A 14,065-nucleotide genomic window follows, 5' to 3' on the forward strand; every position below is an offset into this window, starting at 1 on the left:
ACTATATAGGGAGTTTCATTTAAAATAAGCAAGCGAACGTGGATTTCCGGTACAACCGGAAGTGTGACGTCGTTGAAAATATTTTAGTCGAGATCGCCCCGAGGCCCTTATCGACCCACTATATTTTCGTCACTTTGCTAGTTCCCCAAAAAAATGACGGTTCCCAGTGGGACACCCTGTATACAGAGGGGAGCCACAAGGAGTGACTGTTGACACAAATAAAATTCCTACGATTCAACAGGTCACTCCTTGCGTCCCAGGCCATCTTCATCGATTTGCGAATTACTCTCACACGTTCTCGCTGCTGGGTGAAGCTACTGAAGAGGCACATCATCACATGTTTCACTAACAATGACGTCATCACCTAAGCCATGTGCCCGTGCGAAATTTCCAAGTTACAATCAATTACTAGAACAAACCATGATAACTCACGTATAAGTTGGCGAAAGATAAATAATCCGAAGGCGAATTCGATACGTCTCACCGAAATCCAGATGTGTATGTTTTGCTTTTGTTCCTGTTCTCACGGACTCATTACCTCTTTAAAAATGGAATCTGCGAAACATCTGTTGGACCTAAAATAAACCTTTTATAAAAATGTCACGTTTTTGCACCGAGAGCGCCACGTAATGTAACCACTTTCTATTAAATTAGGTTAATGTTTTTTTCATCAGAGCACAAAATGGGTTTTGAGCTCTGGAAATATTAAGTGAATTTGCAATCATGCAGGGTATGACCAGCGGTCTTTTGACTTTCAAGTGGAGCGAAACAGTGATTAGTTAATGTTTCAAAGGGCGAAATGGGCGGACGTACCGGTAAGGTTTCCTCGGTCATTTCCTGTGCGAAAAAGCAAAAATATCGCCTGATTGACAGGCGAACAAGCCAACACAATCAACGCGTCAGCCTTCGGAACTTACATTTGGCAAAAATGTGTAAATTACAAAGGATTCTTCGCAATTACCTACATTTGTGGTTTTTGCCGAAGCCCTACGTCTAATTATTTCGCTACAAAAATAGGTACTTTTATAGGTTGTTGAAGACCACACAAATTAAACAAATAAGCCGTCCATTAACTGCATACCAAGGCCAATCAACATTAAAGCTAAAAGGTTGAAATTGTAACAAACGAATTATTAACACTTGACTCAGAATTTATTCCAATTCCATTTTATTGCTCCACGTTGACCTTTTTATAAGCCCGACCCGATCTACCCAACAATTTACGCTAACTTTTAATTCAAATAACAATTAAACAGATGGAGAGGAGTCACACAGATCAATTAAGCGTGTGTTCTGGACTTTAAATGCCATATACCACAGCTCCTTGATGATGATGATGAAAACAGCTAAATTAGTGTGATTGACCCCAGGCTATGTTACTCGTATTACTTTGGCCATCGATGTCATAACGCTCGGAACGCTGTGAGAAATTTGTCTAGAAATATTATTGCTCTACAGGGTGTGTCCGAGATCTATTCTTTATATCTTCGCCAACTGACATATTTTTTTTTGCAATATTTATTGTCTAGTTAAATGGAAAAGACGTTATAAGCCAGCCTCGTGTCCTTCACACTGTTCAGATGTTCAAGAGAAAACCTTAGAATTCTCCTGCTTCCAGCGGAACCCCCTTTCAGAACCCAGTTCTGGGGCTTGGTGGGACTAGGACCAATCAATGCTAAATGCAGTACCAATTATAAAAGAAGCTATAGAAGCGTTAAAACGCCCATTTTCAATTTTGATAAGTGTAATATTACTCAGAGCTGAATATAAGCGAAGCTTAAGAGGTTTATGGAAAACGATATAAAGGGTGCCCCAAAGATGCATATCAAAAGTGGTATCATGAGACTGTTTGGATCAATATATTAAGATTTAGGTTAAAAATTATTCGAAAGAAGATTCTGTTTTAGACGCTATTCACGGTTAAATAAAAAAAATTGTGTTTGCCACGTCTGGAGAATTCTTCAGTTGATTTCAATGAAACCCGCTGAACATTTATTCATTAGTACAGCAATTATATTCATGTTACGTTCGTGTCTATTTGCAGTATGCAAGTTCTTGACCATCTTCACTTCCACACTATCAACACTTCTACCCATTTCGTATAAAAATGGTCAGAAGAAAACTGAACCAGTTTCATTGAAATCCATTGAAGCGTTCTCCAGATACGTCCAGGGCATGTTTTTTCAAGAACTTGGACCGACAATAGTTTCTAAACGAGCCACTTTTTTCAAATAATTTTTGCGCCGAATCTTATTGTATCGATTCAAACAATCTAATAATATCATTTTGGACGTGCATTTTCGGGACACCCTGTAGTTGAAAATATCTGATCATCCGACTCTGTGAGCCCAAGAGGATCTTTGTGAGGATGCTGAAATAAATGTAAATAAGCACATTTCATCTCAAATGAAAACTTGCGAATGCCTTTAAGGGTTACGGAAATATTTTATGAATAGTGAAATTCTCATTAAATAGGAATTTCGTCATATTTAAAACCTTGGAAAAACCTCTTTCAGAAGAACAGTCGAATCCTTACTGGGTTAACTATTGCTAAAATAATTGCTGTAACCTATTGAATATGGATGGAAAAAACATGTGGACATTTTGGTTGTGAATGTTCTTCATGGCAGAAATCTTCTGAGGACTTATTGTCTTTGTGAGTTCATAAAGGGTGCTGTAACATCGCGTTCCAGTATTTCTTACAAGAACTGCTATATTTTCTTTGAACATTTTCTTTGTTTAGATAAAGCGCAAATCTTCCACTCTCCGAGATCATAGAAGTAGTAACAGCGCGTCTGCTCAGTAAAACTCGTCACGAAGCTTAAAGAAAGATAAGATCAGAGATATGAGAAGATATTGCACCGACCCTATATTGAATCAATCGTTCCCTGACTTAATGCTTCGATAGCAAGATGAGTTAAGATATATGTAGAAAACCGTATGTAGTCTTACGAAAATACTACTTTTTGAGAAATTCTAGCCTGTAGATCATATCTAGAAAAGAAACGGCTCGGAAAGAGCGTGGCAAGTCGGAAGCAAGTTAGGGATAACACCAAATTGCTGGCAACCTTGTTGAGGCAACTCAGAGACTCTTCAAGAACACTCAAAAGAAACGAATTGTTACATAGAATTAGTTGTTTAAAGTGTTGAAGATCAAAGTCGACTTGAATTATCTGAAGATATCTGAAATGAACTATTACCCTCTACATAATAGAACAATGTTGATAACTTCGCAGCATCCTTTGAGAAAATATTAAATCATGCAGTAGTTTAAAATTCTAGCCGAGTAGTTTATGTTCTATTCTTATGGTGTCTTGATGTTGTGGTCAGTTTCGGATATTTTTTTCTTGCGTTTCATCGGTTTGACGTCGTCTTTCTCGATTCCTAACGTTTTTTCATAAAGATTATTTAAGTGACAATGAGTATAGAAACATCGTTCTCATTTTCCCCACCTCAGTTCTATTTTTGGCCACACTTAAGGAACCTAATTTCCCAAATCGGTTTCCTTCTGAGTCCTTGATAAATCAATTTTGTTACGTCGCTTCTGGTCAAGGCTGTTTGGTATCTTCAAAATTTTCGCAGAATGATTCATTTACTTGGTTTGTTCCCGTCGTGTCCTGGGACCTGTCGGAAAACTTGACCTGACCGAGACCAAACCTGACTGGACAATGGGATGTTGAGGTTTTTACTCATAAAACAAAAACAGTTAAGAACTTTCTGCTCTGCCGTTTTCAAAGCTTTTTAGTGTCTTGATGATGAGATAATTGCATCATCATTGGACTTTAGTCCTGGGAATTATCAGGATTTCATGTTTTCTAGAGATTATAACGCAGGATTAAGAGAGCCGTCTGGGGTTCCTGAGGTTAGGACATGCGTTGACTCGCTCTCATTGAAGAGGAGTCTTAAACGTGTATTTCTACTTATTGTGAAATAAGTAGCTTTTAATTTTAGTTCACTGGGTTAGGAGTGTGTAATTGTAAAGCATCATTCTGAACTGGTGCCTTAACGAATATAGCTCTAAGTCTAACGAAAAATACGCTTATTGATAAATGACGGTTCATTCTACTCATCATTTCATCAACACCAATAATATTGCCCGTAGTGTGCAATAGATGCAGTTGTCTTAGGATAATGTTTAATTGTAAAGTATTATTCATCATATTCCCTATGAAAACGATCTAAAATTCTCCATATGCTACAACATCGAAGGGCTTTGCATACCGTGAGACAGAAATTTGAGGCGAATTAAAGGCGAAGAGGTCGTGCACACACGCATGTAATTTAAACACACAATTAACTCTCAAAAAAGCCTTGACGGAAACATTATGGCCGTTTTTACGTCTCATAAAAAACACCATTTATATTTCAGTTTCAAGATCTCTATTTGTGAAGGTGCATGTGTGTTAATGTGAAACGGGACTTGCGTTCATAACCCTCATCAACAAATCTCCTCCAAGGAACATCCCTAGAAAAGCAACTTCGGAACAACAACAGCAATTCCTCCGAGTGGATTTCGAATAATTCTATTAAGCAGATTCGATGGGTTAAAATATATGTAAAGCCCGTTAGGATTCGATATATTACCTCTAGTAATAGAGTTGTATACAGAGAGAGACAGGTCCCTAGCGAAGTTTACCAGAAACCACAGAGCGTATTTTACCGCAATCCAATTCGAGAAGTGCATAAACCAGCTCTGGCAATTAGGTGGAGGATACATTGCTGTTAGAACGCTCTAAAAGATCTATATATCTTCTATAGACGAGGACACATGTAAACGTACGTTCGGGTTTCGTTAATTCGATTACTCCAGGGCCTCTTGCTTTCAATAGCACCCGCTTTTTACGCCTATAAAGTGCTCAAGTGGTCGATGAACCTTCAGACTCTCTAAAGGAACTAAGTCCAGACATCACTTTTGATAACGAAGATTTTTTTTATAGGGTGCGACATTAACTCCTTCAACGATCTCTCAACACGATTTTTTTTTATCAGCTGTTGATGTGATATATTTTTCTAAGTGGGGCTCAAGGTAGTCAGAGACCTAGACGTATAAAAACAAAACTGACGAACACAACGTCCCTTCTTTGCCGATAATTAATTTGAAGCTGCTTCTCAAAAACAACTCATCCATTAAGGAAAGTAATATAAGTGAACGCTATTGAAACAGGGACGGATTTCTGTATATTGTATCTATAGGAACCTGAGTAAAAAAATCTGGTGGCAGCAACAATGGAGATACCTACAGGGGCAGGAGCGACAATAATATAACTGTCTTAATTGAGATAGAGCTCTTAAAATACATTTGAATTCAGCGCTTTTAAAATTGTCAAGAGCTTAATGGTCATAAAAAGCTCGAAAAACTGAAAAGTGGGAACAGCATTTTAAAGACGTGCTGGGACATTAGATAACTACAAACAAATTAATTGTCGCCGAAATGGCTGACATGGGTGGACCCAACTGACGAAGGGTCCTGGCCCAATAACACGTACAGAAGGTAACGCTCGAACTGTCGAACACTATGCAGCGTAAGTTTGGAATTTTTTGTTGGAGAGCCAGTAAAATGGATATGAATATTTCCTCTTTTATTTTATTTGAGAATAACGCTTTGCACACTGTTTTTAGTTAAAATTGAGTAAGAATATCCACAATTTTTTCCTAACGGCTCTGACCGAAGCCTTTTTTTAATCTTTCGGTGCCTAATCCGTCAGCGTTCTCAGAATCTATGAAAAAACTTGTTATTAAAACGACAAGTGATTTGTGTTTGATCATTGTACCTAATTTAACCTGTCCTTTTTAAAAACTGTCTTGTCCGCAATGGCGATTGCCTAAGTGCTGTTTGTTAGTGCTTAAGTTCTTTTTGTGTCCGAGGTCGACTTTTTGTTCAATATAAGTAAGCATAGATAACAAAATGTTGTCCATGCTTACTGAACGTGAGGCCTCACATTAGTTTTTATTAAGTAAAATGCACTTTCTTTGATTTTACGCTTCTTTGATAATGGTTCCCTGGCAGCGATGCAGCATCATTCCATTTACTTCTGTGAGTATTTTCACAGGCTTACTAGAATGCACTTCACCTATGAGATTCTCTATTTCTAATTTAAAATTTTTATATTGAGCATAGAAAATTTAGTAGATGAAACATATGCGATCACACTGTTGATAATGATCACAAATTGCCTTTCGCGGTTACCAAGGAACTATTGCCAAAGGAGCGTGAAATTAAAAAAAGTACATGTATACTGGGTGACGTAGAAGAGGGAAAACTCCGTAGAAATAGTTTTATTTAAATAAATTTTGATGTGCATGGTTCTTACGCTAAAAGAAATAGTTCATAAAAAAATTGAATAAATTTAATTTTTAAAAACAAAAAAAAAATTAATAATTTGTTGGTCCTTCGCGGAGTCTTATACATTCCTGTACACGTTAGCCATGGATCTAATGAGGTGATTGATGTCCTCTTGGGGGATCTCATTCCAGGCTAACTAAACAGCATGACATAGCGCCACTAGGGTTTATGGAGATGGGTAAATTATGCAACCCTCTACCTACAAGATCCCATACATGTTCAACCGGAGAGAGGTCTGGAGGGCGAGATGGCCAAGGTAGCAAATTGATTGCATTTTGTTGAAAGAAATTCATAGTCGCTTTAGCCATGCGTGATTGTTCATTCTCTTGATGGGAAACTAAATTAACCATATTTCCAGATAAGTCATGAGATGGGGTTTCAAGACTTCTTGGATGTATCGTTGGGCTGTCAGACTGCCTCTAATGAAGAGTAAAAGTGATTTGCTACCATATGCAATAGCACCTCAAACCATTACCACATCAGTCTGATGGACGTGCCTCTGTATTGTAAACTGAGAATTCCGTCTTTCACCTCGTCTTCTTCTTACTCTTGTCCGACCATCAAGCATATCCGAACAGAATCTGGATTCGTCTCTAAACGCAATATTATCCCATACTAGATTACAAAGTGGGTCTGTTGTTCTTTGCACCAATGCACTCGATTATCACGATGATTTAAGGTGAGGGGTAACAAAAGATGGGGACGATAGGAAATCGGTCCAAAACTTCTTATCTGGCGATAAATGTTTCGAATCCCAATGGGTTTTCATACTCATCAAACCACTGATCCGCCAACATCCTCGACGAGACGAGCCTATCTTTTAGGGTCGTAATTCGAAGGCGGCGATCTTAGCTTTCTGTAGTTCTTCGCGATCGTCCAGTACCTTTCCTGTTGCCTGTTTGCTCTTGTTGGAACTATGCTTGACCATATCTCATTATAGTGTTTACACTACGATTCAATTTAGTCGCCATTTTTTCTCTAAAAAACCGACTAGCCTCTCTTAGACCCATTATATTCGAACTCGCTCAATTGATGAAAATCTCGCTGCATTCTGCGTGTAGGAATATTTGACTAATCTAAAAGCACTTTATAAGCGCACCACACAACAATAAATGATATTTTGCAGTCATATTATTGATATTTTATTGCAATTTTTGTAGTTAAAAAAAATCCTGATAACTCGTAAATACAGTGATAAATATGGATGAAAATTGAGTCGTTTTTTCTGTTCCCATGTACAAACATGCATACCAAAAATTATTTAAATAAAACTATTTTCCCGGGGTGTTCTCTTGTCCATGTCACTCAATATATTTTATGTAGTAAAAACCGATGCGTGGCTTCTTGTCCGGTAAGCATGGACAAAGCCTGATATGCTTGAGGGGCAGGTTAATCTTGGACACATGAAAAGAAACAAAACCCAAACGATTAGCACTTAGGTACCTACCAGCACGAGTTCTTTAAAAAAGGTAGACGAAATTAGGTACGATGGTCAATACACCTATCGCCTCAAATCATTATTTTTAATGATAACCTAACTCATGTCAATCATCCCCAAATTATTGAGACGAGGAATCGCCGAAGGGTTTTCGCATGTTTTACATACTGACATTCCATACACTTTAGTTTTGTCAATTTTCAGTTTCATGACCATCTCCTCCCAAGTTCTCAAGACGGTGGCAAATTTCTCACCGAAACTTCAACAAACGGTTTTCTTCCAAGTTCTCAGTAAAGGGTGAATGTTATTCTCAGTTAGTTCTAACTGGGAATGCTGTGCAATTTCACCACTCCAACGACTCTCTCCTCTACAAAATAGAAGAAAAAACGAGTGTTCCGCCTCAAACGCGGATAATATACCAATGAGTACGAAGTAGTAAAATTGCAATGTGCGTTAATTTGCTCGTGCTGACAGATATTATTGTTGTCTTCAGACCGCTGCACCAGCACATGAAATTCTGCTAAAGGAAAATAAAATTTTCACTGAGCCATGGGTCTGCACAATTTATTTTTTGAATTTCATAAAATAACTTCGAGCGACCGTGACCCAAATCAATGGGTTCAGTCATTTTCACAACACATGCATTATCTATACCTCACGGGTAGACGCCGAGAAAGGCTCTCGCTAGACTTATTAATTTGTTTAGGAAGCTCCGGGCGATGGAGGAATGTTAAGAGAAATTCGACTCGGGTGTTACACGAACAAATACCGCGCAAACTGTTATATATTTTTTTGAATACACAGCCAAAATTATCTCAAATACGAGAACTCTAGCGATACATACATATTCATATATCAAACGTCCAAACCTCTGCAAGCTCATAGAAATATCTGCCGAAAAAGATATTTAAGCCGGAAGCTTAAATATATTTTTCTACAGACAAGTGTAAAACATACTTCTGTGCTTCCAAACGGGAGCGAATAGTGATTTTATGAGAAATTTTACTTGTTCGCTTAGCGCGCGAACATGAATTTTGGCGCTTAAATAACGCTAGCCACGAATGTAATGTATTATAATTAGTTTGCTTTTGGCATATCGTAACGTTTATTTAATATTTGACGTTTGATTTATTTGTGTCCAATGTGGCTTTGCTCCAATTCCATATTATTTTGAAATAGGAAAACTTGCCGTACTTAACTTAGATAGATAGTCCTTTTCCGGGAAAAAATTGATGGTTTATTGAGTCCGGGTTTGCGGCCACAAAAGTCTAGATAGATAGTAGGTAGTAAGAACTTTTCGTTGGGTGGTTCGAGGAAAATACGCGAACCGTTATGCCGGCACACGCATGCGGTGGATATTTTCAAAATTTTTTTGAAGAAAAGCACGCGACAATGGAAGCGTTCAATGTATGTATTTCAGTTGGGAGAATTACTGAAAACCCCTTATGTTAATCTAATATTTGTTTGAACGATTTTAGAAAAAATTACGTCCCTAATTTGAGAGGAAAATGTGCTCTAGAGAAATATGCACGCTCCAATTCGCGTCGCAGGTCTGCCTTTCCTCATCGCAACACGATAATACATATATCACTATGCGCTCCTAATACATAAATAGCCATTAAAACCTGTTGAGAAGAGGATTCGAAGACGCACGTAGCTGCATTAATAAAGAATTCCTCTACAAGTTTGAGCATCGCCAAAATCGAAACACACCACCTACAACAAATCCGTTTTAACTTCGTGTCATTTTCCTCTATTTTCTCTAGTTACTTCCACTAAGTCTCCATCACTGTTCCCCTCCATTTCGCCCCCAATGCTTCATAAAGGCATTAATTCAAAGTTTGTGACCTCATATTCATTATCCCCATCATTCCTTTGGATCTTGAAGCTACAGAAGTGCATTGAATTTAATTTCCGCAGCTCATCTTCACCAAACTATAGCACTTTAACTCAGAAGATTTACCGTGGAATGAGCCTTTAGGACTTGCACAACGTAAAACACAGTGTTTCAAGCAAACTTTGAATGGTAGTTCTGAAGATCGCATCGAGAAATCCAAGATTGGAGAGAGCGTTGACTTTATCAAAGGAAACTAATTTTATTTACGTACTGTATGGATGGTTTAAAGTAAAACAGCAAATATCGGTTTATTCCTATTGAGTTTTATTATTCCCATTGAGTTTTATATGAATGAATATGTATGTGGGGATTCGAGCAATCGCTGTTTCAAATGTAGATATAACACACTTCGGCAAACATCGGCTTTTCCTCCATGATCAGTTTTGAAAAATGTAATATTTTCACACTGAAATTATTTCTTCATTTTCGTTTCAGATTTGATGTAGTATAAAGTGAAACTGGGAACGTGAGGATGTAGCCCAAATGATAGAACCTGAGATATTTCTTCAGATGTGTGCGCGTGAAATTAATCCAGAAGAACACTTTTATCCAGTAGCCCTAAACTATCGTCGCCCTCTTGCTTTAATTGACATTGCAATACATAAATCTTCTCTAATACGCCCCTGTCCAACATACACCCAACAGCCATTAGCAACTTCGTAGTTCGAATCTTTCATGATATCGGATCACAACATGTGTCATCGTCTATAACAGTAATAACAGAAAGGTTGAGTTTTTGTGACAACTCGGGAAAGTTATTTTAACCTGAACCTTTTCTTTTACTTAATTGTTTCGAAAAGAGTGGTGCAGATAAAAGTATATAACTAAATAAATTGGTCAAGTTTCTATATAACAAGTGGATGTCCCTTGAGGGCAATACGTAAGCGTTAGCCTAAGTAACACCGTTCCCTCAATTAACTCGCAAACCCCTAGGTAGTTATTCTTTGACCTGGAGCCAGATTAGATGTTGACCATGTTTGCAATTCCTGGAGGTGTGATATGTTTAGTTTAGCTCCTAACTTATACCCCACCTGGGGACCCGTTCTTGCAGCTCCAGCGTCTTTCGTTTTAAAACACCATTTCCTTAGCCCTGGATCATAATAATAAATTAAATCTTCAAATTAATTTTTCCTCGATATGTGGGAGTAATAAAATCGCGGTTTTGAAACCAATAAAAAATCCTTGTAGGGTGGACTAAAGCTGGAACCGCACTCCTTTGCCATATATCGCACCCATACGCTGCAAAAGGCAATTAACATTTATAAAACAAATCCCTTATTGGAAGCTCAGAACACGTGTTTCCGAAGATATTAAACTGCCCGATTGTCCTTTTTTAATTGCTTGTGGCTTTGGGGATTAAGCTTAATTTATTTGCATTATTGCTAAAAGGAGAACCGTTATTGCTACAAGCAATACTGAGCAGAGGCAAAGCGAGTTTTTAAAATCTTGATCCAATTCTCCATAAGTCCAATTTTTCAAGTACGAAAATAGCTTCGAAACCTAGTTGGGCTTGATTTAGAGTTCTTTGTGTTTAAAACTGTTTTAAATGGCCCCTTAACAGCTAATAACACGTAATATAAAACAGAGAAGATTAACTGTTTCTCATACGTTTCGTAGGTTTTTTTTTTTTATTTTGATCTCTTATTTACCGACGTATTAAACAAGACTGAGTTTCACAACGAGTGCTTTGTCTCTGTAATTCTACCTTAAACCACTTTTTATGACAGGAGGCATTAAAGGAATCCACACACATGTTCGACTTAAGTACTCACGCTGTTAGTTGAATATCACGTGTCTTTGTCTTCACAGCGGCGTAGTATAAATTAATGACTATTAGCTGTTGCATCGTGAGAAGGTTACATAGCAGGTGACAGGTTTTGCAGAAGAAAGGCCCATTATCATCCTCATTCTCTAACCAGAACGATCCCAAACATAGTAAGGCTTCAGCTTTGACCGACTGCGACACGCTTTAAAACTGTTTGAATGACCCCCATGGCAGATCCATTTCTAGAGAGACGACGCATTTGGTCCAATAATTTTGGCGATTAACAGCATTAAAAAAAAATTGTTAAGAAGAAGATAAAGGAAGATAAATCTAAGATCTACGCTTGTTGAATTAGAGTTAAAATGATTGAGATACGCGACAACTATTGTTATATTTGCGTCTCTAGTTGAACAGATAGAGATGCTCAGGATGAGATGAATTAGAATGTAGCAAGTACAGGATTAATGATCGTATTTTCCTTTGTTTAGCAGTATCAGCCTAGAGTTGTCCATCATCATAGTGCAAGAAGATAATGAAGAAAATCTCTACCATTTGCATTTATCGCTCCACTGCATTATAATTTTCTAGCAGGATTGTTATGAATGGTGGATTCAATTTCAAATAAAATAGAACTCCGCTATAACGAACCTTCAAGGGACTTTGCCTGTCTCTATATGCGGAGGTTCGTAATAGGCCACCGAGGAAAAAAGCTTGTTGATTCAAAGTTTCTGTTTTGGCCAAATGTCAAATTGTACAATTTTTCGTTGTAGAAAGGAGGTATATATTAAATGAGAAAAAAAAAATACAAAAATTCGAACAGAACAATAAAAATCTGAAATAAAATCTAAGTTCAGCAATAAAAGAAGTCTGTAATTTCTGTCTGTACCTTGCGGATTTTCAATAGCACTTTAGTCATTTTGTTTTCGAAAAAGACCTGTAGCATTTTAAAAGTTTCCATTTTTTGAATAAGTGATCTGTACAAAATACGCTACGATCCTCACAGCAAGAAGGGCCTCTTGATCTGTAGGAATTTAAACTTCATCATTCCTACCAACTTCCTCCTCATCGTTTAGACCGGTTTCATATTGATAATTCAATTATTTGAACAATGTCAACATCATTAGGGAATTCAGTAACTTCCACGCGTTCATCGATCATATCATATTCTTTCAAGTTAATTTCTTCAAAATCAGACATATTCTGGTTTTTGTTTTCGCCCATTCGCTTGAGCCTCCAAAAGTTGGTTTACAGCAACATCTCCCGACGGGTCGTTACAACCGAGTGTTCATTACAGCACGTGTTTGTTTTAGCATAGTTCCACTGTAGTCCGAAATCAGGTAAAACTGCTATAGCGCTTAGACCAATTCTCAATACAGTTGAACACCTGGCCTGGATTGAACTAAGTCCTGAAATAGTTCAGGTTAATATCTCAAGAAGGGCTTCTTAGGAATAGCCAAGTTGACCTGGAACCATTCCAAATCTTGCACGCAAGCTTGCCGTTGAAGTTCTACTCGACTTAAACTAAGTAGACTTCAAAATGGACCTGGATGGAATATCGGTTGAAAATCAATTCTACTGTGTTCAAGGTTCGAAAGGACATGTGCAGCAGTCAGAACTAATCTGTGTATTTGACCGGCTCCAATTCAATACTCGGAAGTAATATAAAGACAGGAAAAAGCTGATACCGTTTCAGTTCGATGATTAATGGAAGAATTTTCAAAAACTGAGTAATGATGTAAGGGAACTTTTAGATAAGAATAAGAAGTCTGCAAGATGCTAAATCTTCTTGATGCCTGGGAATCCGTGAAAGTTTCTAGAGCATCGGAAATGCGGGTACAAAGCGCGGTTGTTAGTGAAGTGAGGTTAACTTACGAATTTCGAAAATTATAAAATGCCCCGAGTAACTCCACTTCCCAACAGAGACCTGAAAATTCAGGCTACGTGAAATTCGATGAAAATTAAAAGACCAAAAAACATACCTGCTTTTACACAGAACGTCAAAATTTAACTTTGAAGCAGATTTATGTGTATGTAAATAAACAGCAGTTAAAATGTAGTTTTTGATGTCCCGTGTAGAGTAGTCGTAAATGCGTTATCTCATATCGTAATTTTAAGATAAACAGTGGCTTTTACGAAGAGTGACTTTTTCTTCTAAATCTACGATAAAAGAGTTTCCCCCTTGCGAATTCTATCAGTAGATAGTGACGAACATCATTTTTCTGAGTTTTTGAGTTCCATATTAAATTAGTTTTCCTCTAGCCTTCATTATAGTTTTTCGTTCACATCTTGCTGTGAAATAGCAAAAGCCTTCCCTGTGTATATTAAAACGTCTAACTCGATGCAAAAGACGTCATTAAGACCGTTCCATTATTCTCATCTGGAGTGTTTGACTTCTTTTTATAACTTTCCTCGCTTCCGACCAATTCTTTCCCTTGCTACCTACCATTATTTCACCGGGCTTTCATAATCGGCGCAGAGAGTTTATTTCCTAATTAAGTTTTACACCTTTTTAATTCTAGTTATAAAGTTGCCCCAAGGGGCGGCGTAATGGCTATGCAGAGGGTTTCCATTCTCGAGTGGAAAATGTCCATATCGTCTTTTGCGATCGGGAAGAACTTTTAT

General features: G+C 37.6%; 1 protein-coding gene across 5 annotated transcripts in view; it reads left to right on the forward strand.

Annotated features, from left to right (window-relative positions):
* Positions 1–14,065, forward strand: part of zfh1 (Zn finger homeodomain 1) — a 286,194-nt gene that overhangs the window by 135,309 nt on the left and 136,820 nt on the right. The gene's annotated exons all lie outside the window — the stretch shown is intronic.

Source organism: Euwallacea fornicatus, chromosome 20 (assembly GCF_040115645.1).
Source record: "Euwallacea fornicatus isolate EFF26 chromosome 20, ASM4011564v1, whole genome shotgun sequence".
Classification (NCBI taxonomy): Eukaryota; Metazoa; Arthropoda; class Insecta; order Coleoptera; family Curculionidae; genus Euwallacea; species Euwallacea fornicatus.